This window comes from Capra hircus, chromosome 17, assembly GCF_001704415.2.
Source record: "Capra hircus breed San Clemente chromosome 17, ASM170441v1, whole genome shotgun sequence".
NCBI lineage: Eukaryota > Metazoa > Chordata > Mammalia > Artiodactyla > Bovidae > Capra > Capra hircus.
Genome location: NC_030824.1, coordinates 11,152,664 through 11,178,700, shown reverse-complemented (window position 1 = coordinate 11,178,700; position 26,037 = coordinate 11,152,664).

The window sequence follows — 26,037 nt, the reverse complement described above, 5'->3', positions numbered from 1 at the left end:
CTTGACCAGCAGGCTTGGGACCCATCCCTGACTGTCCCCCTCTCCTCTAGTGACCACCCTGCTCACCTCCCAGGATATCTGCACCCTGAAACCATCCTCCAGTGCCAAGCAGTGGGCTGGCTGCCCTGCTAGGAGCGGGCTTTTAAGAGAAAGGCATAGATGAATCCTTTCTGGAGGAAGTATCTATGCTTAAAGCCTGACCCCAGAAATTCTTTCCTTGAAGCCCAGTCATACCTCTCTGCTGGTGGAACTTGAGGCCATGTGACAGGTGGTGGGGGGGACATTTTTGAGCGGTGGGGCCTTGCCAACCTCTCCCAAGCACACCCCCGAGGCAGCTGCCTGCTTGTCCCACATTTGGACAAGCACGTGGTCCCTTTCCTGGACAGATTCACCTCAGGGGTGGACACGTCCAGCCTAGCTGACTTTGCTGACTGCTCCCTGAGTCCTCCAAAAGTTCCCTTGCCACACACCCTCTCTCATCCACAAGTTCAACCGAGTCCTTGATAGTAGCTGGAAGAACACAGACCGGGAGCCAGACAGATCCAGGGTGAAGTTCGAGCTCACTCATGGGCCGTGGGGCTGTGTGGCTTTGGGTGCACCTCAGGACTCCTCACCTCCAACCTAGGGTGAATCATTCCAACCTGGCAAGGTGAGGTTTAGCACATAGTAGGTGCTTGATAAGCAGTAAGTATTAGTTTAGGAAAATGTGAATTCTTTTTTAGACAAAACTCATCGAACTCTATGGCTTGGGAACTAAAAATAGACCTAGACCAACAAAATATAATCTGTGTGTGTGTGTGTGTGTGTGTGTGTGTGTGTATGTTTGGGGTGCTGAGAGATGGTGGAAGGGGGGAACAGACGGACTGGAAAAGAAAAAAGAACATCTCTCCAAATACTTGTTTCATACTTTGGGTTACTGAACCAGGCAACATTATTACCTACTCCAAAAATTAAATTCAAACCTATACATCACGTGGCCTAATGCCTAGGTCACCTCTCCCCAGAGTATGTCCCCACCCCCACCCTTGACCACAAACAAGGGCATCTCTTTGTCCCTCCTCTGAATTCCGTTTGCAAAAGAGCCCAAGTGAGAAGTGAAAAGGAGGGCAGCTCTCAAACAGGCTGTTAGATTTAGCCAAGCAACTGGTCTCCCCATCGCTAATTAAGTTAATCCGGTGGGTTTGTCTTTTCTTTTTCTTGCCTGATTTCCCCCCATGGAATCAGCAGGGACATTAGAGAGGAATGTGCCTGGTAACCCACCAAGCAGGCCTTACTCTTCAGCTGACAAAATGTATTAACGCCACAGAAGAGGAAAAACGTCTCCCACCCCACCCCCAATACATGCACACACAACGCAACTCATAAAATACCGATTTTGTTTTCAGCTGACCTTCCAGTGCATGCGCCAGGGTAAATAGATCTACTTTCTGTGGCTTTCACCCCCCTTCTCCTTCTCCACCGTCGCCACCTCCCCCACCCCATGTTTGAACCGCTCAGATCTGTCATAACATTGTGTCTGTTTATCCAAAATATTTCCACTCAAAACGCTTGTTTCTTCCACCCAACTGACATGTTGACACAGCTCCTGACAGCTGAGTGACTCTGATTGAAATAAAATGGAAAGCAAACACATTTGCATACAGTTTATAGGCATCCCGGGTCTGAGGAAGTTAGGGAGATTGAAATCAGAATTTCTTATCTTGCATCCTGCCCCCTCCCTCAGCGTCCCTCCCTTGTCTTTTTCCCAGCTCTCTGCTCCTGGAACGTGTTGGAGTTAAGCATGGCCCCATCACTGGCGTGGGCAAAACTTCCTTTATGGTTTCTGCCCAATCTTCTCCTTTCTTTGGCTGGGGCATTCAAAACTCTTGGTGATTTTCTTCTGAAACATCGTCTCCCGTGTTTTCCAAGATCTGAGAGCCTGATGGTATCTAAACAAATGAGTTCTGTGCATTTTGAGTGGAAACCATCCCTTTTTTGAAATCATTTCCATAAAATCAGGGAGTTGCACTAGTATTCATCTTCCACGTATACTTTCTCAGAGAGTCACAAATACTGCTCTTGGGAATTCCCTGGCTGTCCAGTGGTTAAGACTCCACACTTTCATTACTGAGGGCACAGGTTCAATCCCAGGTCTGGGAAATAAGATCCCGCAAGTTGCGTGGTGCAGCCAAAAAACCCCTCAAAACTGCTCTTAATCATTGAGATAGCCTGGGACACACTGAGCTTCAATACTTTCTTTTTGGCTGCTCCATGCAGCATGCTGGAATCTGAGTTCCCCGACCAGGTATTGAACCTGTGCCCCCTGTAGGGGGAGCACAGAGGCTTAACCACTGAACCACCAGGGAAGTCCAGAGCTTTACTTCTTATCTCCCCTTCGTCCTTAGGAAATGCAACTCCATCTAACTCCGCGCTCCTTTCTGTTTTCATAAGGGAATTACAAAGGAGCACTCAGAAAATCCAGGGACTGCCGCTGCCTCCGTCACATGCCCGTGGTGGGCATATTAACTGAATAGATCACTTTTTCTCACTCAGTCTCACACAGCCTCAGAATCCTACTCAATACAGCCCTCCAGGTACCCACCACAAGTTGATCCAAACTAGCCAGCAAGATGCCACCTGTTTCCAACCTCTCATCTAACGTGGCTCTCAAAGCAGTGTCCCAAGAAGAACACTAACCCCGTAACCCAAGCTGAATAGGGAACTTGTTAGACATACAGATTCTCAGGTCCTGCCCCAGACCTACTGAGTCAGAAACTTGGGGGGTGGGGGTGTGGCCAGTGGAGCAGTGCGCACTGGATCACAAGAGCCACAGTGGGGATATTTATACCACAGGAATTGGCTACGGATCTGGACTTCTTCCTGACCCCATGCCCATCCCAGAGAGCCTGCTATTAAACACTGACCAGTCCACCACTGGCTGGGGCCCAGAGCTTGTCTTTAAAGATATTCCCCAACTTTTTCTGAAGCACGAAAATGTTTAAGAACCACAGTTCTAAGTAAAAATCAGAGACCTTCAACTGGAATTGCCTGGGGAGCTGTTTATTCTTTTTTTAATATTTATTTTTATTCATTTGGCCAGGTCTTAGTTGCGGCTGGCAGGATCTCTGATCTTCCTTGTGGCATGCGGGATCTTCAGTTGCAGCCTGGGAACTCTTAGTTGTGGCATGTGGGATCTTAGTTCCCAGACCAGGGATCGAACCCAGACCCCCTGCATTGGGAGCGTGGGGTCTTAGCCCCTGAACCACCAGGGAAATCCCCTGGAGAGCTTTTTAAACATACTCATATTAGTGCATCATTTCAGACCAATGACATCAGAATCTCTGGGGCAGGACCTGAGCGTTGGCATATTTTAAAGTGCTTTGTGGATTTCTAAATCTACAGTGAAGTCTGAGGTCCACAGGTCCACACCGTGCTGCTCAAACTTTGATATGTGCCCCCAAGTCCTGGGAATCTTGTTAAAAAGCAGATTCTGATTCCCCAGGTGGCTATTGCTATCGGGCTAAGGACCACACTTTGAGTAGTCAGGCTTGAATCCCCTTGACCTTGCCCTTTCTCCAGATGGAGTCATCCTCTCCAATGCCCGTCTACCAACCCATCTTGACCCTCCTCCCTCCTGGGAAGAGACCAAGACAACCAGCCGGTTCCTGACTCACCTGCCTACCATGTGGGTGCATCAAAATGGATATTTACATAGCCTGTAAAGAAAATGGGTATCAAAGCACAGCATTTGCCTAGAGAAACCAAAAGGCTGTAAAAAGGCTGAAAGAGAGACTCAGGCAAATCTTTTTGCATACAGTTGATAGGCCTTCTCCAGGGCCCAAACTGCCTCCAGGTGAGCAAAGCCACAGTTATAACTCACCCTGGAGGCTGGCGGAGGTCAGCAAGGGGTAGGGGGCACCCCCACAAAGGCAGAGCCTAATCAGCTAACCCCTCTTCCTGTTTTCCTTTACGAGGCTCTTTGATCATAGGAGGGGTTAGGGTGCAGGGATTTTTTTTTTTTGTCCTGGGCTCTTGCCTCTTCTCAAGGGACCAGCAGAATGGGCAGTCAAGAACTAGTCTGACCATCACACCACCAGCCAGAAACCTCTCTCTTCAGAAAGGTGGGTGAAGGCAGCCTCAGATTCTGTCAGCAACACCAGATAAGAAGGCAGAGAAGGGGAGTCTGCAGAAGCATTCTAAAATGATTTGGGGACTTCCTTGGTGGTCCAGCGGTGAAGAATCTACCTTCCAATGCAGGGGACACGGGTCTGATTCCTGGTGGGGAACTAAGTTCCATATGCTGTGGGGCAGCTAAGCCTAAGCACCACAACTAGAGAAGCCCGAGTGCCGCAGCAAAGACCCAGCAGAGCCAAAAATTGTAAATAAAACAATTTCATCATAGTATTAGGAAGGCAGCCTGCGGGCACACCTGACTTTTTCCCTTGCTGTTCCCTGCACTCAAGATGTCACCCCAATTCTTCTCCAAAATCACCATCCTCCTCATCACCGTCCTCCCCACCACCCTCTTCCTCATCACGTCCTCATCAGCACCATACCAGATATACACCAAGCACCTAAATGGGCCACAGGCTGGGGTAAGGATTTTTCACAGATGAGCTTACCACAGTGCCACTTGGAATTACTGTTGGCCCTTGTGTGTATGTGTGTTCTTTTTTTTATTATTATTAATTTCTACAGGAAATCACCTCTGAATATTCACTGGAAAGACTGATGCTGAGGCCAAGGCTCCAATATTTTGGTCACCTGATGCAAAGAACCAACTCATTGGAAAAGACCCTGATGCTGGGAAAGACTGAGGACAGGAGGAGAAGGGCGACAGAGGATGAGATGGTTGGATGGCATCACTGACTTGACGGACCTGAGTTTGAGCAAACTCTGGGAGAAAGTGAAGGACAGAGAAGACTGGTGGGCTGCTGTCCATGGAGTCACAGAGTCAGATACGACTTAGCAACTGAACAGCATAGTTCCTTTACAGTGCTGTGTTAGTTTCACCGTACATCAAAGTGAATCAGTCATGTGTATGCATATATACACCCTCTTCTAGGGGTTTCCTTCCTACTTAGGTCACACGGAGCACTGAGCAGAGTTCCCTGTGCTAGCCAGTACATGCATGCTCAGTCGCTCAGTCATGTCCAACTCTTTGTGACCCCGTGGACTGTAGCCTGCCAGGTTCCTCTGTCCATGGAATTTTCCAGGGAAGAATACTGGAGTGGGTTGCCATTTCCTACTCCAAGGGATCTTCCCAACCCAGGGATCAAACCTATGTCTCCTGCAATTCCTGCACTGGCAGGTGGATTCTTTACCACCACACCACCTGGGAGGACCACGCCGTACATTAGTTCTTATTAGTTATCTATTTTATACACAGAAGAAATAATGTATATTGTTGACCCTCTTCAACAGGTCAGGAAGCAGAGATGTGGAAAGGAAAGTGGCTTATCCAAAGCTACATCACAAGGGGCAGAGGCAGGATTTGAACCCAGGTCGATTGAATTCAAGAGCCAGTATTCTCATTACAGCCCTGGAGGGTTTGGTGAATGCATCTCTGTTTTGAGTTCTTCCGTGGTGGCTGCTGCTGCTGCTGCTAAGTCTCGTCAGTCGTGTCCGACTCTGTGCGACCCCATTGATGGCAGCCCACCAGGCTCCTCCGTCCCTGCGATTCTCCCAGCAAGAACACTGGAGTGGGTTGCCATTTCCTTTTTCAATGCATGAAAGTGAAAAGTGAAAGTGAAGTCGCTCAGTCGTGTCCGACTCTTCGCGACCCCATGGACTGCAGCCCACCAGGCTCCTCTGTCCATGGGATTTTCCAAGCAAGAGTACTGGAGTGGGGTGCCATTGCCTTCCTCCATGGTTACGAACTCACAAACACATGGGCCCTCCCATCTATTCCCTTGGTATGTCACCTATATCAAGCACTGCTGCACTATCCTACCTCAGGGCCTTTTCACCTGCTGTTCTTTTCACCTAGAATGGAATGCTCTTCCCCAGTGAATCTCAGGGATTCACCTCATTCAAATCTGCATTCATTTCCCATGGCTGCTGTAACCAATTACTGCAAACTTAGTGGCTTAAAGGGTTTCTGTGATGACTCAGATGGGAAAGAATGTACCTGCCAATGCGTGAGACTCAGGTTCGATCCCTGGCTCGGGAAGATCCCCTGTAGACGGGACTGGCAACCTACTCCAGCATTCTTGCCTGGGAAATCCCATGGACAGAGGAGCCTGGCAGGATACAGTCTATGGGGCCTCAAAGAGTCAGAAACAACTTAGCAACTAAACAGCAGCAGCAGCAGCAGTGGCTTGAAACCACACGAACATATTACCTTCCTGTTCTAGAGCTCAGAAGTCTACAATGAGTTGGCCAGGCTGCGTTTCTTCTAGAGGCTACTAGAGAGGATTTGCTTCTTGGCCTTTTCTGGCCTATAGAGACCACCCACGTTCCTTGGCTCATGACTCTGCATCACCTGGGCTTGCTTCTGTTGTCACGTCTCCTCTGATTCTCATCCTCTGTTCTTTTCTTATGAGGATCTTACGATTACATTGGGCCCTCTTGGATAATCTAGGATGATCCTCCATCCTACCTTATCTTAATCACTTTTGCAAAGTCCCTTTTACCCCACAAGATGACACAGTCAAAGGTTCTAGGGCTTAGGATGTGGACCTATTTAAAGATGCATCGTTCTACTGATGAGAAGTTTCCTACTTGTGATGCAAACTAGCATCTTCCTTCTCTCACCCATATCCTCCTCTCCTTGTATCCCCCCAGCACACGTGCCACCATCAGATAACATCCTGTAGCTCTTTGTTGGCTGTCAGTCTCCCTCCCAAGAAGAGAATTCAGAAGGCCGGGACCAGGGATTTCCTTGCTTGTCCAGTGGCTCAGGCTCTGCTGCCGGTTCAGGGAGCCCGGGTTCAATCCCTGGTTGGGGAACTAGATCCCACGTGCTGCAACTAAGACCTGGTGCAGCCAGTTAAATAAATGTGTGTGTGTGTGTGTGTGTATTTGTAGTAGTGTGAGTCACTCAGTCATGCCTGACTCTGCAACCCCATGGACTGTAGCCCACCAGGCTCCTCTGTCCATGGGATTCTTCAGGCAAGCATACTGGAGTGAGTTGCCATTCCCTTCTCCAGGGGATCTTCCTGACCCAGGGATTGAACCCAGGCCTCCTTCATTGAGATTCTTTACCATCTGTGCCTCAGAGAAGCTCTAATATATATATATAAAGAAGAAGGCAGAGACCTTATTTGTTCACTCCTCAGTACTCAGAACTATGCAGGCATATAGTAGGTGATCAATAAAGGCTTGCCAACTAATAATAGCTGATGTCACCAAGGACAGTCCAGCCCATTTCCCTCACTGGACTGGGGAGACCAAGGCCAGGAGACCAGGGCAGAGGTCCTGACTGATGGCTCCATCTTGATGGAGATGAATGCTCAGATGTTAAATGGCAAAACCGGCCCTTTCAGCCCCATCCTCCTGCCTCCTCCCACCCCCTCCTGCCCCTGGGGCAATAGAAGTAACCCGGGCCTCTGTGTGCACCTCAAATGCACACACTAAAATCCACACGGCGGAGGCGTGTCCCAACACCCCGGGGGCTCCTGAGAGGAGAAACTATAAACAGGCAGAGGAAAATGGGGTGTTGATGACATCACTCTCTCAACCCCGTCCAACCAGACTGCACTGTTCAAGCCCCAGTCCTTTCCCAGCCTCATCAAACAGCCCAGTGATTTAGCAAGAGAGCAGTTCTCATCAAGTTCATCCACATACCTCCTAAATATCCATGTCTAAGCACGTGAGGGGAAATGAAACCCTTCCAAGAATACTGACATGAGTTTTTCTGCTCTCCAATTCCTATCTACCTAATTCCACCATTCCCCAACCCAGAGTTGCTGCTTGAAAATGCTGCGGGAGACAGTGAAGGTAAGAAGGAAGAAATGAAATCTGACTATTTTGTTTCTCTGCTCAAAACTCTTCGGTAGGTCGCATGTTCGTGGCTTTGTCTCTTGCTAGCTGTGTGTTCTCAGGAAAGTTGCTCAACCTCTCTCTGCTGCCCTGTGTGCTAAGTGCTTTCGGTGTGTGCAGTGGTGCATGTGTGCTAAGTCATTTCAGTCGCGTCTGACTCTTTGCAACCTCATAGACAGTAACCCACCAGGCTCCCCTGTCCATCGGATTCTTCAGGCAAGAATCCTGGAGTGGGTTGCCATTCCTTACTCCAGAGGATCAACCTGACCCAGGGATCAAACCCACATCCCCTGCACCTGCTGCTCTGCAGGTGGATTCTTTACCGCTGAGCCACAGGGGAAGCCCAGATAACCTAGCAATGCCGCTGTGAGGTGAATACTCAAGACTAGTGAAAGTAAATGTCCACACATTTACATGACTGTTCATACAGCATTATCCACAATAGCCAAAAGGTGGGACCAACCCAAACGTCCATCAGTGGATGAATGGATAAACAAAATGCAGTATATATGCAAACAGCAGGATAGTATTCATCCATAAAAAGGAATGAAACACTGATCCGTGCTCCAACACAGATGAAGCTTGAAAACATGATGATGAGTGAACGCAGCCAACACAAAATGTCACATATCATACAATTCCGTTTATATGAACTATTCAAACCAGGCAAATCAGGGACTTCCCTGGCAGCCCAGTGGTTAGGAGTCTGCACTTCCACTGCAGGGGGCGGCGTGAGTTCAATCCCTGGTCGGGGACTAAGATCCCACTAGCTACACAATGAAAAAAAAAAAAAAAAGTTGTGAATGTGCTAAATGGCACTAAATTCTACACTTACAAATCATTTAAACAGTGAATTTGTGCTATGTCCATTTCACCACAATTTCTGGAAGTGAAAAACAGAACCCATATCACCACGGTCCTCTGGAGGTCTGAAACCAAATGCATTCATGCCAGCCCCATGCCAACGGATTGCCCAGTGGGCAGAGAGGAGAAAAAGAGGCAAACAAGCTTCCCTCCTCTGGTTGGCCGAAAAGATCCATGTCTCCCAGAGCACTCTGGGTTCAGCCAAGCCCCAGACACGTTTTGCCTGCAGCACTTCATTCCGGCTGTAATGAAATTACGTGTGTGCGCTTACAGGGAAAGGGAGCGGGTATGGTTTTAATTTATTTACGCTCAGTGTCTCAGAACGCAGTAGGGTAGTTGCTGTTTGATGTTGGAGGCATTCTGCAAGGCCTCTGCATAAGCCTTGGTTCTCTTCGGTAACAAGAAACCAAGGTTAGCTCAGAACTAAATTGTCTTGAAAGTCTGAGTGGGGTAGGGGTTCCAAACATCGAGCTTGCCAAGGAAACACATTCCCTCATTCAAAGTAGGCATGAAATAAGGATCTGGTTCCTGGGACCCAGGGGTTTCCCACAGAATTCAGAAACTCAGACGTTTCCCAAAATCTCAAGAGCATTGTGGTTCAGAGTCATTTAGGAAGAGAGAATAGAGGGGAAAAAAAAAACAAACCTTTATCAGGAACCTACTGTCATGGCGGGGATTTGACAGATGTTCTTTCTATCAAACTCCATGTTCATGATGAGAAAACTAGGCCCCGAGAAGTAAATCCAATGGATTAAGATGGCAAGGGGAGCCTGAACTTGGATAGGACTGCTCCAGTGTCTGGTTATTTCAGTTTAACCACCTGTTACAGTTATCACGGCTGTGTAACAAATCACCCCAACCTGTGTTGTCAAACAACCACCATTTGACTATGTTCACAGACTCTATGGGGCTTCCCTTAAGGCTCAGCTGGTAAAGAATCTGCCTGCAATGCAGGAGACCTGGTTAGATCTCTGGATTGAGAAGATCACCTGGAGAAGGGAAAGGCTACCCACTCCAGTATTCTGGTCTGGAGAATTCCATGGACTGTATAGTCCGTGGAGTCGCAAAGAGTCGGACACAACTGAGTGAATTTCACTTTCACTTCACATTCTCTCACAGACTCTATGAGTCAGAAATGTAGAAAAGGTAGAGAGGGTATTATGAGTTGAATCGTGACCCCTCCTCCTCCCCCCAAAAAATAAGATATGTTGAGTCCTTAACCCCCAGTGTCTCAGAATGTGACCTGATTTTGAAATACTGTCTTTACAGAGGTGATCAGGTTAACGTAAAGTCCTTAAAAGTGAAAATGTTAGTCACTCTGCTAAGTCGCTTCAGTCGTGTCCGACCCTGTGCGACCCCATAGATGGCAGCCCACCAGGCTCCCCCATCCCTGGGATTCTCCAGGCAAGAACACTGGAGCGGGTTGCCATTTCCTTCTCCAATGCATGAAAGTGAAAAGTGAAAGTGAAGCTGCTCAGTCGTGTCCGACTCTTAGTGACCCCATGGACTACACAGCCTACCAGGCTCCTCCATCCATGGGATTTTCCAGGCAAGAGTACTGGAATAGGGTGCAGTCTTGTCTAATTCCTTGTGACTCCATAGACTGTAGCCTACCAAGCTCCTCTGTCCATGGAGTTCTCTAGGCAAGAATACCGACGTGGGTAGCCTTCCCTTCTCCAGGCGATCTTCCTGACCCAGGGATCAGACCTGGGTCTCCTGCACTGCAGGCAGATTCTTTACCATCTGAGCCACCAGGGAAGCCCAAGGTCCTTAGGGACACCTAACCTAATATGACTGGTGTCCTTATGGAAATTTGGTACACTTTTGGTGGGATTGTAAATTAGGGTAGCTGCTGTGGAAAACAGTATGGAGGGTCCTCAAAAGTTAAAAATAGAACTACCATATGACCCAGAAATTTCGCTTTTGTATATCTACACAAAGGCAACAAAAACACTAAGTTGAAAATATATATGCACACCCATGTGCATAGCAGCATTGTTTACAACAGCCAAGATATGGAAGCAACTTAAGTGTTCACTGATGGATGAATGGATAAAGAAGATGTGGTGGATATACCTATATAAATACGGACAAAGAAATATTACTCAGCAAAAAAAAATGTCAAATCTTACCATTTGCAACAACAGGGATAAGTCTAGAGGGTATTACAGCAAGTGAAACACATCAGACCAAGAAAGAAAAACACTGTATGATGTCACTTACATGTAGAACCTAAAAAGCAAAACAAATAATAAAGAAAACAAAAACAGAAGGACTTCCCTGGGGGTCCAGTAGTTAAGAATCCGCCTTTCAATGCAGGGGACCCAGGTTCTAGCTCACAGGTCAGGGAATGAATAAGATCCCACATGCTGCAGAGCAACTAAGTCCAAGCACTGCAAATTCTGAGCCCGTGCGCCACAGCTAGAGAGCCCTCTGGCCCCAGTGAAGACCCTGCAGGCCACAACTAAGACCCGGGGCAGCCCAAAGTAATAATAACCATAAATTTAAATCAAAAAGACTCAGATGCAAAGAACAAACGGTGGGGGAGCGGGGGTCACCAGAGGGAGGGGTTGGAGTAGGATGGCTGCAACAGAGAAGAGGATGAAGAGGAACAACCTCCAGCTTTAAAACGAGTCACGGGGTGTAATATACAGCATAAGGAATACAGTCAACGATACTGCAGTAGCTTTGTACGCGTGTAGACACTAGACTCATCATGGTGATAAATCCATAATGTATGCAAAAGTCAAATCACATTGGAGTCCACCTGAAACTAAACATTATTCAGTTCAGTCAGTTCAGCTGCTCAGTCGTGTCCGACTCTTTGCGACCCCATGAATCGCAGCACGCCAGGCCTCCCTGTCCATCACCAACTCCCGGAGTTCACTCAGACTCACATCCATCAAGTCAGTGATGCCATCCAGCCATCTCATCCTCTGTCATCCCCTTCTCCTCCTGCCCCCAATCCCTCCCAGCATCAGTCTTTTCCAATGAGTCAGCTCTTCGCATGAGGTGGCCAAAGTACTGGAGTTTCAGCTTTAGCATCATTCCTTCCAAAGAAATCCCAGGGTTGATCTCCTTCAGAATGGACTGGTTGGATCTCCTTGCAGTTCAAGGGACTCTCAAGAGTCTTCTCCAACACCACAGTTCAAAAGCATCAATTCTTCAGCGCTCAGCTTTTTTCACAGTCCAACTCTCACATCCATACATGACCACAGGAAAAACCATAGCCTTGACTAGACGGACCTTTGTTGGCAAAGTAATGTCTCTGCTTTTGAATATGCTATCTAGGTTGGTCATAGCTTTCCTTCCAAGGAGTAAGCGTCTTTTAATTTCATGGCTGCAGTCACCATCTGCAGTGAGTTTGGAGCCCACTGTTTCCACTGTTTCCCCACATTATAGTATACATCAAATTATATCTCAACTTTTAGGGAAAGGAAATTTGGAAACAGACATGCACAGAGGAAAGACGATGTTCGGAGACACAGCAAGAAGGCCAGGCAAAGACAGACACTAGGAATGATCCTGCCGTAAGTCATAGAATGCGGAAGATGCCAACAAAGGACCCAAAGCTGAAGAGGTGATAAGGGATTCTTCCCCTCCAGTTCTCAGAGGGATCATGGCCCTGCCAACACCTTGATCTTGGATTTCTGGCTTCCAGAACAATGATGTTCTGCTGTGTTAAGACCCCCAGTTTGTGGTGCCTTGTGACTATAGCCCTAGGAATCTAACACGCTAACTAGAGACGTCCTTAGTGGTCCAGGTTAAGACTCCACCCATTCCGGGCAGGAGGCACAGGTTCGATCCCTGGCTGGGGAAGTTCCATATGCCTTCAGGCCCAAAAGAAAAAAATAAAGTAAAAAAAAAATAGGACTTCCCCAGTGGTCCAGGGCTGGGGAAGAACCCACCTGCCAATGAAGGGGACTCGGGTTCTGTCCCTGGTCCTGGAAGATCCCACATGTCCTGCCTGGGGCCACTAAGCCAGCGCACCACAAGTACTGAGCTGGAGCTCTAGAGCCCATGCTCCACAGCAAGAGAAGCCACCGCAGTGAGAACCCCGTGCACTGCTACTAGCCCCTCTTAACCACAGCTAGAAAAGAGCCAGCGCAAAGCAATGGAGACCCAGCACAGCCACAAACAGATAAATAACACAAAATAACACACCGACTAGAGCAGAGTGTGTGCTCAGTTGTGCTCAAGTCTTTGCGACCCCATGGACTGTAGCCTGCCAAGCTACTCAGTCCATGGGATTTTCCAAGCAAGAATACTGGAGTGGGTTTCCATTTTCTTCGCCAAGGTATATCTTCCTGACCCGGAGATCGAACCTGAGTTCTCCTGCGGCTCCTGCACGGGCAGGCAAATTCAACAGAGGTCAACACAAAGTTGAGTGTCGGGGTGCCAGTTCATCACATCCCCTGGCATCCAGGCCCTGTCTCCTGTGAGCTGCTTTGCATATGGGATTTCTGAACCTGATTGCATTTGAAAAGAGCTTTCCCTGCTTATAAGAACACTTTGATTTTACGAGAGGGGGGATGGAAACGGAGGTCCAGAGAGAAGCAGGACCTGCATGACGTCACCTGGTGACTCAGCAGCAGTCCTAAGACAGGAAGGCAAGTGTTCGGGCGGCCGATACTTTTTTTTCTCTTCTGTCACCACTCATTTGCAGTGAAGGCCCAGGAGGCTAGGGGACAGGGCTGCATTCAGGGTGTTATTTCGCGTGGCTCCACTTCAAAAGCTTCTTGCCCCCAGTTGGGCCCTCTTTTCATCGCTGACTCTGAGACTACAAACGTGGTGCCCTTATTGCATCAAGCACCAAGGCTCCAAGGCCAACCGGGCGCGAGGGCTGGGCCGCTTCCCCCCTTCCCCAACCCTGACCTTACGGGACGCCCTCTGCAGAGGTAAGCGGCGGGTGGGAGCTGGCAAAGCAGGCCCAGGGCACAGGGTTAGGCCCTGATAACCCGAGATCAAAGCAGCCTGTCAGCAGTGTCAGCTGAGAGGCCGCCAAGACAAGCGACGCGGGCAGCTTTATCTCCCCGCTGGCCCGAGACCCGGGGCCAGGAGAGGACCACAGTTCCCGGAAACTATTTCTGGAAGGCCAGGAGGGAGCCGATGGGGCCCTTGCTCGTGGTACGTTGGCTCCGGGTCTGTCTCCTGCAATCTCACGCATCCCGCCTGGTTTCCGCTGTCCCACGTTTGAGTTCCTTCCTGCTCTTTCATCCACAATTTTCCGTCTTCATAGATCGGTGTGTGCACACACAATAAAGATGGTTTTTCTCTGCCGGGCAGTTCCCACCCTCCACTCTTCTCTTTCACACAGAGAAGATGGTCATTGCCCTCAGCTCCCTGCCAACACACACACACCAATCTGCCTCTCTCCCTGCAGGCCATTTCCACACTCGCATTCACAGACAACCAGCTTTCTTCCACCTGCTTTTGTATTAATACCATGTGCATTCTTGCATGCACAAGTATACATGCACACACACACACACACACTCACACTCACACCTGCCCGGGTTCCAATCTCCAAACCTGCTTCAACCGGAATCATCCATAGACAGCTGCCAATGAAAACAATTAAAACAAAACAAAAAAAACCTGCCTTCCTCTCAGTGATTACGAACTCTGGGACCATTTCCACCAGCTGATGCCTAGACTTTTTTTTTTCCCCTTCAAGGTGTTGACCCTTTCGTTTGCAGCTGGAAGAAACCGAGCCACTGTTCTTGCTCCAGCTGTGGCCTCTGTCAGCTGGGTAGCCCACAGCTGGCCGGTTTCAAATGCATCCACGGGAGCCCAGTGATCTCAACACTTTTAGAAAGGAAGATGGGGGAAGGGAAGCCACGTTCCCAATATGTTATCGGAGAGATTCCAGAAACTTCTGTACCCCGAAACTTTGAATTTCCCTCTCTGCCCTTAAACTAGCACCTGATCTCTTGACCAGGTATCTAGCCTAGCCACAGGAAGACAGAGGGACGGGGACATGGTGGATGTGCTTACTTCTTTCTGCCATCAGCACCTGTAGACTTCAGAACTTCAGCAGACTAGCTGGGCTGGGAATCCCCTGGAGCTCACTGGTGATTAGGACTATATGCTTCCACTGCAGGGGACACCAGTTTGATCCCTGTTAGGGGAACTAAGACCCTGCAAGCCTTAAGTTTCAACCACGAATAAGTAAATAAATATTTTTAAAGTTTTTTTTAAAAAGCAAAAACATATTACTCAAGAATAACAAGATGGAAGAGAAGCACAGGGCAAGGCATGTGGGAAGGGGCCACCCTTAACCTGAGGGTGCCATTCTCCTCAAATATCCATGGATTCACCATCCTGGAAAGTCTTGGAACCTCCTCATTTTGGGGTTTTGATGGAGGCTTCATTACACAACCATGACTTTTTTCAAGATTCTTTCTGTTTGTTTTTTGATTTGGACCATTTTAAAAGTCTTTATTGAATGTGTTAAATATTGCTTCCGTTTTATGTTTTGGTTTTTTGGCCACCAGGCATGTGTGATCTTACCTCCCCGGCTAAGGGTCGAACCCACATCCCCTGCATTGGAAGACAAAGTCTTAACCACTGGACCACCAGGGAAGTCCCTGCAAGCATGACTGATTAAATCATCGACCACTGGAGACTGGTATCGCTCTCCAGCCCCTCCCCACTTCTCCAGAGGTTGAAGGGTGAGGCTGCAAGTTCCAACCCTCTAATCCCCTGACTGGATCTCCAGGCAATCAGCCCCCATCCTTAGGTGCTTCCAAGTCACTTCATTCACATAACAAAAGACATTTATCGGCTCTCAGCACTTTGAAAATTCCAAGGGTTTTAGGAGCTCTGGGCCAGCAACAGGAACTTGAAGACCAGATATGTATTTCTTATCATGAATCACAACATCACAATCACCACCGCCCCACCTTGCCTCACCGAGCCCTCATCTCACCGGTGGTATGTAGCTCTCCTTTCCAAGATCTTAGAAGGCCAGGAATGTAACAACTTCTGTGACTCAAAAGTCAACCTGTGGATTCTAGTCTTGGGCAAAGCTGGATCTAAACACTCAGGCCTCTGCCTCCTCAACTCACATCCTCACATCTCATTCAGTAGACTTTCTTCCAAGCAGGCTCTTGATTCTCTTTAGCCAAGAAGACCCTCAGAAGTTCCAAGCTAACATCTTATGAAAATAGCAACCCCAGCCAAGAAGATGCTCCGATTTTTTCCCCTATCCTCATTAAGAGTCTCAGGAATGCATCTCATTGTCCTTCCTGGTCCAGGTTGGTCATACGGCCATCCACAAGCCATGGACTCTGGCCAAGAGTCAGAATGTTGAGCTTGGTCCGGCCTTGGTCATGCACCCATTCCTGGACCTTGCGGATGAGGGTCAGCCTCACCTGAATTATCTGGACACAGAGCAGAAGAGACACAATTTCCAAAAGAAAATAAAAAAATCAAGGTGATTTACAGAAAAGAAAAAGCAAGAAAAACTGTCAATGGTCATTCTGTATGTCCTGTTGGTTCACAGTGGCTGTATACAGCTCATTGCACAGATCTGGGTCACACACACCTGCATCTGAAGGCTGCCTCCATCACTTTCCAGAACTTGGGTAAACGGTAATCTCGCTAAGCATCAATCTCCTCATCTGTAAACTGGACAAAAAACAAGTATCAGCTCACAGATTTATAACGTTCAGAAAGGATGCAAAAATCATAGGCCATCTGCCACAAAGATGATAATAATAATAGTAAATATTCAGTTCAGTTCGGTTCAGTTCAGTCGCTCAGTCATGTCCGACTCTTTGCGACCCCATGAATCGCAGCACGCCAGGCCTCCCTGTCCATCACCATCTACCGGAGTTCACTCAGACTCACGTCCATCGAGTCTGTGATACCATCCAGCCATCTCATCCTCGGTCGTCCCCTTCTCCTCCTGCCCCCAATCCCTCCCAGCATCAAAGTCTTTTTCAATGAGTCAACTCTTCGCATGAGGTGGCCAAAGTACTGGAGTTTCAGCTTTAGCATCATTCCTTCCAAAGAAATCTCAGGGCTGATCTCCTTCAGAATGGACTGGTTGGATCTCCTTGCAGTCCAAGGGACCCTCAAGAGTCTTCTCCAACATCACAGTTCAAAAGCATCAATTCTTCGGCGCTCAGCCTTCTTCACAGTCCAACTCTCACATCCATACATGACCACAGGAAAAACCAGAGCCTTGACTAGACGGACCTTAGTCGGCAAAGTAATGTCTCTGCTTTTGAATATAGTAAATATTGTTACTTTGAAAAAAAAAAACAATGCCCATAATTATCCTAGTTCCTGGCTTCTAGACAGGAGTTTCTTGTCTTTCTTGGTCTTCTTTCTTCCTGTTATTTGATGCTTTGCCTTTTTCTTTCTTGCAAAGATTAAATACACACACACATACAGATAGGAGTCCAATCCAAACAACCCACTCATATCAACTAGAGGAGGAAGAGAAAATCTGTGGAATTCATTTATATTGAACTGCAAGCAACCAGAGACTTGTGTAGTGGAAAACATGCATAAGGCTTAAAGGAGGCAAAGGATATTAAAATAGTAATTTTCCCAATCATATCAAGACAGTTCTTTCAGCCCTAATAACAGGATGCATAAAAACACATCTGTCAAAAACGGCACTACATCTCCAAGCAGAAACCAAATGAACGGAGTTTCTGCTCAGGGAAAAGTTAGGCTGATTGTCCTCAGCTTTGTTCCTTTTCTCCTTTTTGCCTTTTTTCTCTCCAAGGCATTTTGTTTTTGCTTCTGTCTTTGTGAGACTGGCTCCTGTTTTCTCCCCTGTTCTTCTTCCTTCCACATGAGTTGAATAGGACCTGAGCCTGCATAGCCCAGATAGTCCACTGGACAGCTTCCAGAGGCTCCACACAGGTCACAGGAGGCGGTGTAAAATCTAATGATCAAGTCCTAAGGGTCCCACCTGGTGGCTGACTTCCCCCAAAGACCCCATATCTACTCCTTTTTCTAGTGGCTGATGTGGGAGGCCAAGATGGGTTAGATAGAGAAAGGCTGTGATCTGGTCTCCCAAGTGGTCTGCGCTTGAACTGACATTAGCCAGTGGTGGACAAAGGGCTGAAGACATCTACGGCCAATGGGTTAGAAGGCCACAATTGCAGGGATAAATCTGGGTACTTCTTTGGGTCCTAAGAACCTAATCTAGTTGCGAGTTGGTCCCTAGAATTTCTTCTGACATCAGTGGAGCGGAAAATCAGCAGCATCGGGGGATTACTGGCTGAATCTCTCTTTTTTATTATTATTATTTATTTACTTATTTATTTTTATTTTCACTGTGCCATGCAGCCTGTGGGATCTTAGTTCCCTGACCAGGGGTTGAACCCATGTCCCCAGCAGTGGAAGGCAGAGTATTAGCCACTGAACCACCAGGGAAGTCCCTTTGGCTGGATTTCCTGATAGCACTCCACCATGCTGGAACCCAGGCCATCTCACCCATGTACCTTAAGGGGTGGCTCTCCTTCCTGCCTTCCAGGGCAACACCAGGGCACCAGCCTCAGAGAGACAAGGGAAGGTAAATTCCAGAAATGTAATTAACACACGGAAGTCTCACATCCTTGAAAGGATGGGGCATTTAAGAGTGGAAAATCTGAAACTGAGTCAGAGGGACTAGGATCAATTAGAGGCAAGGAAGAGATAGCTGAGGAACTCTTGAAAATATTTTCCAAGCCAGTGGCAAGAGAATGAGCTTGGAAAGGGAGACACAGCCAGATCTGAAAGGACTTGAGCATCACCCCAGGCACACAGGGGATCCATGGCAGGGCTGAGAGCAGGACAGTAGTGATCAGAATCACATTTCAGATCAGTTGGGCTGCAGAAAAAGTGGATGTACGGAGGGAAGAGTGGAAACAGCTGACAGAAGGCTCCTGTGGAAATCTAGAGAAGAGAGGAAGGCAGCCAGATCCAAGACTTTAGGTAGAGAGTGGAGACAAATCAACAGCTCCAAGCACAAGTCAAGAAATAGGATTAGAGGGACCTACTTCCTGGTCCGGTGGTTAAGAATCTGCGCTTCCACCACAGGGGGCCTGGTTCGATCCCTGGTGAGGGAACTAAGATCTCATATGCTGTGCAATGCAGCAGCAAAAAAAAAAAAAAAAAAGGCAAGATACAGGGTTAGAAAGGGAGACATTTTGAGGCACAAGAGGCAATGGGTAAACACCTAAAAGCTTTCACCCTAAGGAGAGTCAGTCTAACGTTAGTCTCTCACAAGCTAGAAATCTTCAATTTTTTTCTTTCAAATTGTGCTCATGGACCTCTGAGTCATCTGCCTCCATCCTTGTGCAGAATGTATGATCTAGCAGGCTCTGAAATTGGCTGCCCCGGTGTGGTGTTGGTGGTGGTTTAGTCACTCAGTCATGTCTAACTCTTGCGACCCTATGGACTGTAGCCCACCAGGTTCCACAGTCCATGAGATTTCCAAGGAAAGAATACTGGAATGGGTTGCCATTTCCTTCTCCAGCCCAGGTGTGGTTCTATTATTTAGAGTCTTCATTAGAAGCTGGTAGAGACTGGATGCACTTAAGAGTCCTCTTTGATGATCTAGTTAGTAGGTGAAAAGAATTAAAGGGATGAGGTTTTGAAGGCTCCAGAACATTTAGCAAGCCAATGTCTTAATCCAAATTCAAAAAATTGTGATTTCAGTGCAGCTCTTAGCAACAGAGTTGGGAAAGCAAAACTCTGCTGGAGAGACATTGTTTTATGCAGAGAAGAGAAAAAATACTTTCAGGCATTCAACGCTTGGAGCTAGGTACTTCCTTGGTGGTCCAGTGATTGAGAACCCACCTTCCAATGCAATGGACCCCTGCTCAGAGAACTAAGATCCCACACACCACAGGGCAACTAAATTAATATTGAAGAACCACTGGATGGTCCCCAGCCCTCTAGCAAAAGGCACACATACCCACCAGTCTGTCCTCAAATACACGCTAATCAGCAATAAAAGTTGCTATGATTGTTCATCCCAGTGGATCTTATCCAAACAGATTGTCCTAAGGCTGAACAGGGCAGAACTAAAGGAGTAAGCAGGGTGTGTAAACTCACCATCTTAGAGTCAATTAAGCTCCCACTACTCAATCCAGATCACAAACGGAAACATTCTACATGGACACTGACCATCCTTCATGAGTAAGATAAGTGACTATTCCAGTTCAAATAGAGCAAATCCCAGGCAAAGTCAGAAGAGTTGGCCATCCTACTGCTGAGCAACGATATTCTTTTCTATGGTAATTTCAGAAAACATATGGACCAATATGTTGGTCCATTCTATTGGGAAGGAAAGAGAATCCATTTGCTTGGTTGCATGTATTTCAGTCATCGTTTCCAACGGAAATTCGTCCAGCCACAGTGCTGCATGCAGGCTCTGAAATCAGATTGCAATGGGCTTAAATCCTTGCTTTCCTCTATAAAATGGGAACATTCCTAAGTCATGCCTCTGATGCAAGAAAACGTATGGAAAGTGCTGAATGCAGTGTCTGGCTTGTAGTAAACATTCAAAGCCATGAGCTGTTTTTTATTATTAGAACTTTCCATCTAACCCCACCCCAACCCCAATCCCCTTGATGGAAAGCTACTTAGAGCTTTTAATCTCTCTCTTGGCATTTCCCATTTGACCTAGGCTTTGAGGAGCTTCTGAAATTCATCCCCTTTCCCGGGGCCTTAACTGCTAGAGTCCAGTTACCAGGTTCCTCTTTGCAAATTTGTAACCTAGAAGATTTAGGAAACCTTTGACTAAAGTGACTAACATGATTGAATATGAAAGAGAAGCATAACAATCGTGTCTTTCCTTGGGAAGGAATGAGTTATCTCTAGGAGGAAGGGAGTTTTCTACGCCCCCAAGATGTTTGTTAACAGAGATAAAGTGTCTAAAAAGCTTAACACAGTGGTCAAAACAATGCCATCATCAAATTATTATCTTTTACCTGAACAATTGGTGGTGGCCGCCAAGCTGGACTAGTTTCTGCCTTTTCGCCCAAGAGTGTTCTCCACCCTGCAGCCAAAGAGATGTTTTCATTTTATTTGACTTTATTTTATTCTAATTTTAGGGGGCACAGTTTGCAGGATCTCAGTTCCCCAGCCAGGGACTGAACCTGTGCCAAGGCAGTGAAAGAATCAAATCCTAACCACTGGACTACTAGGGAATTTCCTAGAGGGGTCTTTTTAAAAATATAAGGCAGCTACCCTGGTGTCCATTAACAGGAGAAAGGATAAATTGCATTATATCCACACACCAAAAAAAAAAAACCCTACCCCACTATATGGCGATGACAGAGGACGAGATGGTTAGATGGCATCACTGAGTCAATGGACACGGGTTTGAGCAAACTCTGGGAAACCGTGAAGGACAGGGAAACCTGGCGTCCTGCAGTCCATGGGGCCACAGACAGTCCAACACAACTGAGCAACTGAACAACAACAACAACCCCACATTTCGTGTGTGTGTGTGTGTGTGTGTGTGTGTGTGTTAGTCGCTCAGTCATGTCTGACTCTCTGTGACCCCATGGACTGTAACCTAACGGGCTCCCCTGTCCATGGGATTCTCCGGGCAAGAATACCAGAATCGGTTGCCATTTCCTTCTCCAGGGGATCTTCCCAACCTAAGGATCAAACCGAGGTCTCCTGCATTGCAAGTGGATGCTTTACCATCTGAGCTACTACTGAGATGCATATATATATATATATATATATATATATATATGGGTAGTTATAGCATGGATGAATTGCAAATATTGGGTTGGGCAAAAAGCTCATTCAAGTTTTTCCTAACATCCTATGGAAAACCCGAACAATCTTTTTGGCCTACCCAATATATTACACTGAGTGAAAGAAGCATGACTACATAGAGCATGATTCCATTTATGTAAAGTTCTAGAATAGGCAAAACTCACCTGGGGAGAAAAATCAGGACAGTGGTTGCCTGGGGGCAGAGCAGGAGGGAGGGGCAGGGTGATAATACTCTCTAGCTGGATAGGGGCTGGGCCTGCACAAGTATGTCAAAAATTGTCAAAATTCAAAGAACGATGTGCTTTAGATGTGTGCATTTCACTGTATGTAAATTTCCTCTTTAAAAACAAATATTGACCTCTGCTTAGTGATAGGCATGCCGAAGTGTTTGGGGATGAGGTCATAGGAGGGCTGCAACTTTGGAAAGGCAACAAAACAAAAAGATGAATCGATAGATGGAGAAAGGGATGAAGACAGGGGCAGGTGTGCGATGAAGCAAACAGACGAAATTGTGAAATGCAGAATCCACTCTCTGGGTATGTGGGTGCTCTCTGTACAATTTTTCATCTTCTCTATATGCTTGAAATTTTTCATTAAATAAAAAGGGAGGGGATTCCCTGGGAGCCCAGTCATTAGGACTGCAGAGGGGCTGGGTTCAATCCCTGGTCAAGGAACAAAGATCCTACAAGCTTGTGCAATGGCATGGCCCCCCAAAAATTAAAAAATAGAAAATTAAAAATAAATCTGACAATAATTTAAAGTAGGGTGAGTGGGGAAAGGGAGGCGGAAGGGAGATATGTCACTCCTTTTCAAGACAGCTTCTGTTTTCTTCACACACAAAGCCAGAGCACTTGCCCTGGGAGGGTCTACAGGATCTGGGCTCCTCTCAACTCCCAGCTCTCTGGTCTCACCTCTTGCCACCATCTAAATAATTTTTACTGATGACCAAAGCCTCTCAGACCACTGTCCTTCCAGTAACGGCAGCCTCCTTGTTCATCCTCCAACAAACCATCCCTATCCTGGGTCAGAGACTTTGCACTTTCTGTTCCTCCCGCTGTTCCCCCAAATTTCACAACCTTGATTCCCTGACTGCAGCCTCTGCCCGAGTCTTCTCATGACTACACTATGAACCAGCACCTCCTGCTCTCACTCTCCATCCCTTTGCCTGTTTCAGGTTTTCATCGCCTGCTGCACGAGTCTCATTTGCTTAGCACCCATCCTCAGCAATATAGGCACTTTACTTTGTTCACTGAGGTGTGTTAGCACCTGGAGTGGCACCAAGAAGATGTTCCTTTAATGCTTGTTTAACAAACACATGAATGAATGAGTGTGATACTGACACTACCAATAATTATCTTTACTGAGTACTTGGCAAGTGCTGGCCCCAAGCTAAGCCACCAACTCCCATGTTCGCTCTTAAATGGTGTCTAGTCGTTAAGCCATATCCAACTCTTTTGCGACCCCGTGGCCTGTAGCCTGCCAGGCTCCTCTGTCCATGGGATTTCCAGGCAAGAATACTGGAGAGGGTTGCCATTTCCTTCTCCAGGAGATCTTCCTGGCCCAGGGATCAAGCCTACATCTCCTGCACTGGCAGACGAGTTATTTACCACTGAGATACCAAGGAAATCCATGCTCTCAAATAGCTTATGGCTATTTTGACAACTGAGAAAAACTGGAGTTTAGGAAGACTGATTTATCCAAAGACCAGACTGAAAAAGGGCAACCCATCTGCTCGATGCTTTCCCCCTTGCCAGAGGGCAGGAAGGGTCTAGAAGAGGGAGTCCTGTGGCAGAGAAGGTGGGAGGATGTTACCAGGACTGCTCTACTTGCAGATGTAAAGCCCAGGTGCCCACGCATCTGAGGACATCAGACTCTCCACTGTCAAAATTCCAATGACACCTGGTGCCCCTGGCCCCCAGGATCAAATGGGCCGACCAGCATTACCACTGGGTTTCCAACCTGATCAGCTCTTCCACATCATGGTCTGTGTTCTTTCATTTTTGTTTCAGTTTTGGCCAGGCTGCATGGCTTACGAAACCTTAGTTCCCCAACCAGGGATTGAACCCAGGCCCCGGCAGTGAAAGCACAGAGTCCTAACCACCGGACCAGCAGGAAAGTCCTTGATCTGTATTGATAAACTGCCTTTCAGTTGCAAAGATGACGTTAACCCCCACGTCAAACATCATTCTTCCATATCCAATTATATACACAGCCTGTATCTACTGACCTTAACACAGCAATTTTTTTTAAGTGTTGAAAAATGTTAGTTTTCTCTATGATTGACTAGTCCATATCAGATGATCAAGTTTAACATATGGGGAAAAAAATGTCAAGAATGTTTGCAATTATTCATAAATAATCTGTCAGTGAATAAACATTCAAGAAGTGAGGGGAACTTCAGCTGTAGCTACATATGTGTACTGAGCACCTACTGTGTGCCAATTTCTGTATCCGGCACTAGCGGATGAGGAAGTGGGGACTGGACGCTGCAGAGCTCAGCCAGTCACTGTGTGACCTTGGCCAAGTTACTCAAGCACTTTGAACCTCAGTTGCATCTTCTGTAAAGTGGAGATAATTATACCTCCTTGAAAACGCTGTCATGCGGAACATAGGAGATAATGCACATTACAGGATCTAACACCATGGCCAGGACATAATAGTCCAGGGAAAACATGCCAGTTCTGTGCCTACATCTTCCTCTCCGGCTCCCTCCTGCTTCAAGGAGACTCTGAGACATACTTGGGTAATTCTGACGTTTCAGCAGATCAAGTTAAGTGCTCCGGGTGAGGAACTGACCACAGACTAGTATTTAATTCTATGCCTAGGGATACTCACAAAGGAGGTATTTTTGTCCCCATGACACAGATGGGAAAAACCAAAGTTCAGAGAGAATAAATAACTTGGCCAAGGAGAATACGGTGTTTAAGTTTTAGAAGGCTCCTAGTTCTTGTCTTGTTCATCTCATGGAAAAGAGATTCCAACTATCTATGGAAATCCAGAAGGGCTGCTTGGAGGAGGTAGCCATTTCAAGAGCCTATTGGGACTTCCTTGGTGGTTCAGTGGCTAAGACTATGAGCTCCTAATGCAGGGGACCTGGTTCGATCCCTGGCTCAAGAATTAGATCCCACATGCCACAGCTAAAAAGTTTATCTCTGCAGTACGAAGATCTGCTTTTCTCTCATACCAAACTCGGCATTTCTCTAGGTGTCTGCAGCCTGGATTCCACAGCCCAGAGCTTTGCCACTTTCCTTCCATCTTTGGCTTTAGCCCAAGTGGGCAGCAGCACAGATTTTCTCCCCGAACACCAGTAAAACATTCAGACTCACAGAGACCTCCGCAGGACTCCACCACCCATCTCCTTCCCTTCCACATCTTAAAGAGATTTGAGAAAGACTCTTTGAGACTCTGCTCACAATCTCTTTGAAAACTCCCTCCCCCTGGCTGGCTATGTCAGACCTACTTTTTTGTCACTTGGTGACGGGGTTTTTCTTAAGGGGAAGGGGCAACCCAGCTAATACTATGACATCATCTTCAGGATGGAGGATCCTGCTATCACTAAAAATATGTGTGTTCTGGTTATTTACAATGACCTGTTTGTTTGGGAAGGACTTTTTTCTCTTCCTTGCATGTCCCCTACTGTGTATACAGTGAAAAAGGATGGGGCTGGGCCTGTAAGACTTTATTCCCCCCCCTCAGCTGTGTTTATCCACCCAAGAAAGTATTTTAAGTACTTTGTTTCCATTATGCTATTCTGAGCCCATTACTTGGTGGGGTGATTAAAGATTGCTTTTGGCAAGAGAAGAGAAAGCAAAGTGTTTGTTACTTCCATGACTGTTAGCCTTTCCCAGGCAGTCTTCAAAGGGGAAAGCATAAACACATGGCATTCAAAACACATATTGGCTTCATACTAGGAGTCCTGGTGAACGTCTGGCCCTTCACCTTCGCCTAGAATCGGAGAAGCCGGGACAGGAAGCATGAAAAGGGCTCTTTCGAGAGCATCTTGGAGGCACCTGACCTCTCTGGGTTCTTCTGCTCGCCTGTGTGGTCCTTGATTCTTTCCCTTGGGGTCTTCTTGGGTGCCTCTCTGCTCTTCCAGGGCTTCCCTGACAGCTCAGTTAGTAAAGAACCCGCCTGTGATGCAGGAGACCCTGGTTCAATTCCTGGGTCGGGAAGATCTGCTGCAGAAGGGGTAGGCTATCCACTCCAGTATTCTTGGGCTTCCTTGATGGCTCAGCCTAGAGAATTCCACGGACTGTATAGTCCCTGGGCTCCCAAAGAGTCGGACATGACTGAGAAGCTTTCACTTTCACTGCACTTTCCATTGTGTTTGGATCCAGCCACAGACAAGACAAATGAGCTCTCTGTGTTCACGGGGCTTAAAGTCTTCTGGCATGGTCCACAGACCTTAATCAAAATAATTCTACGAGTGAGTTTCCAAGAGGTGATACATTTCAGGATGGAGGACAG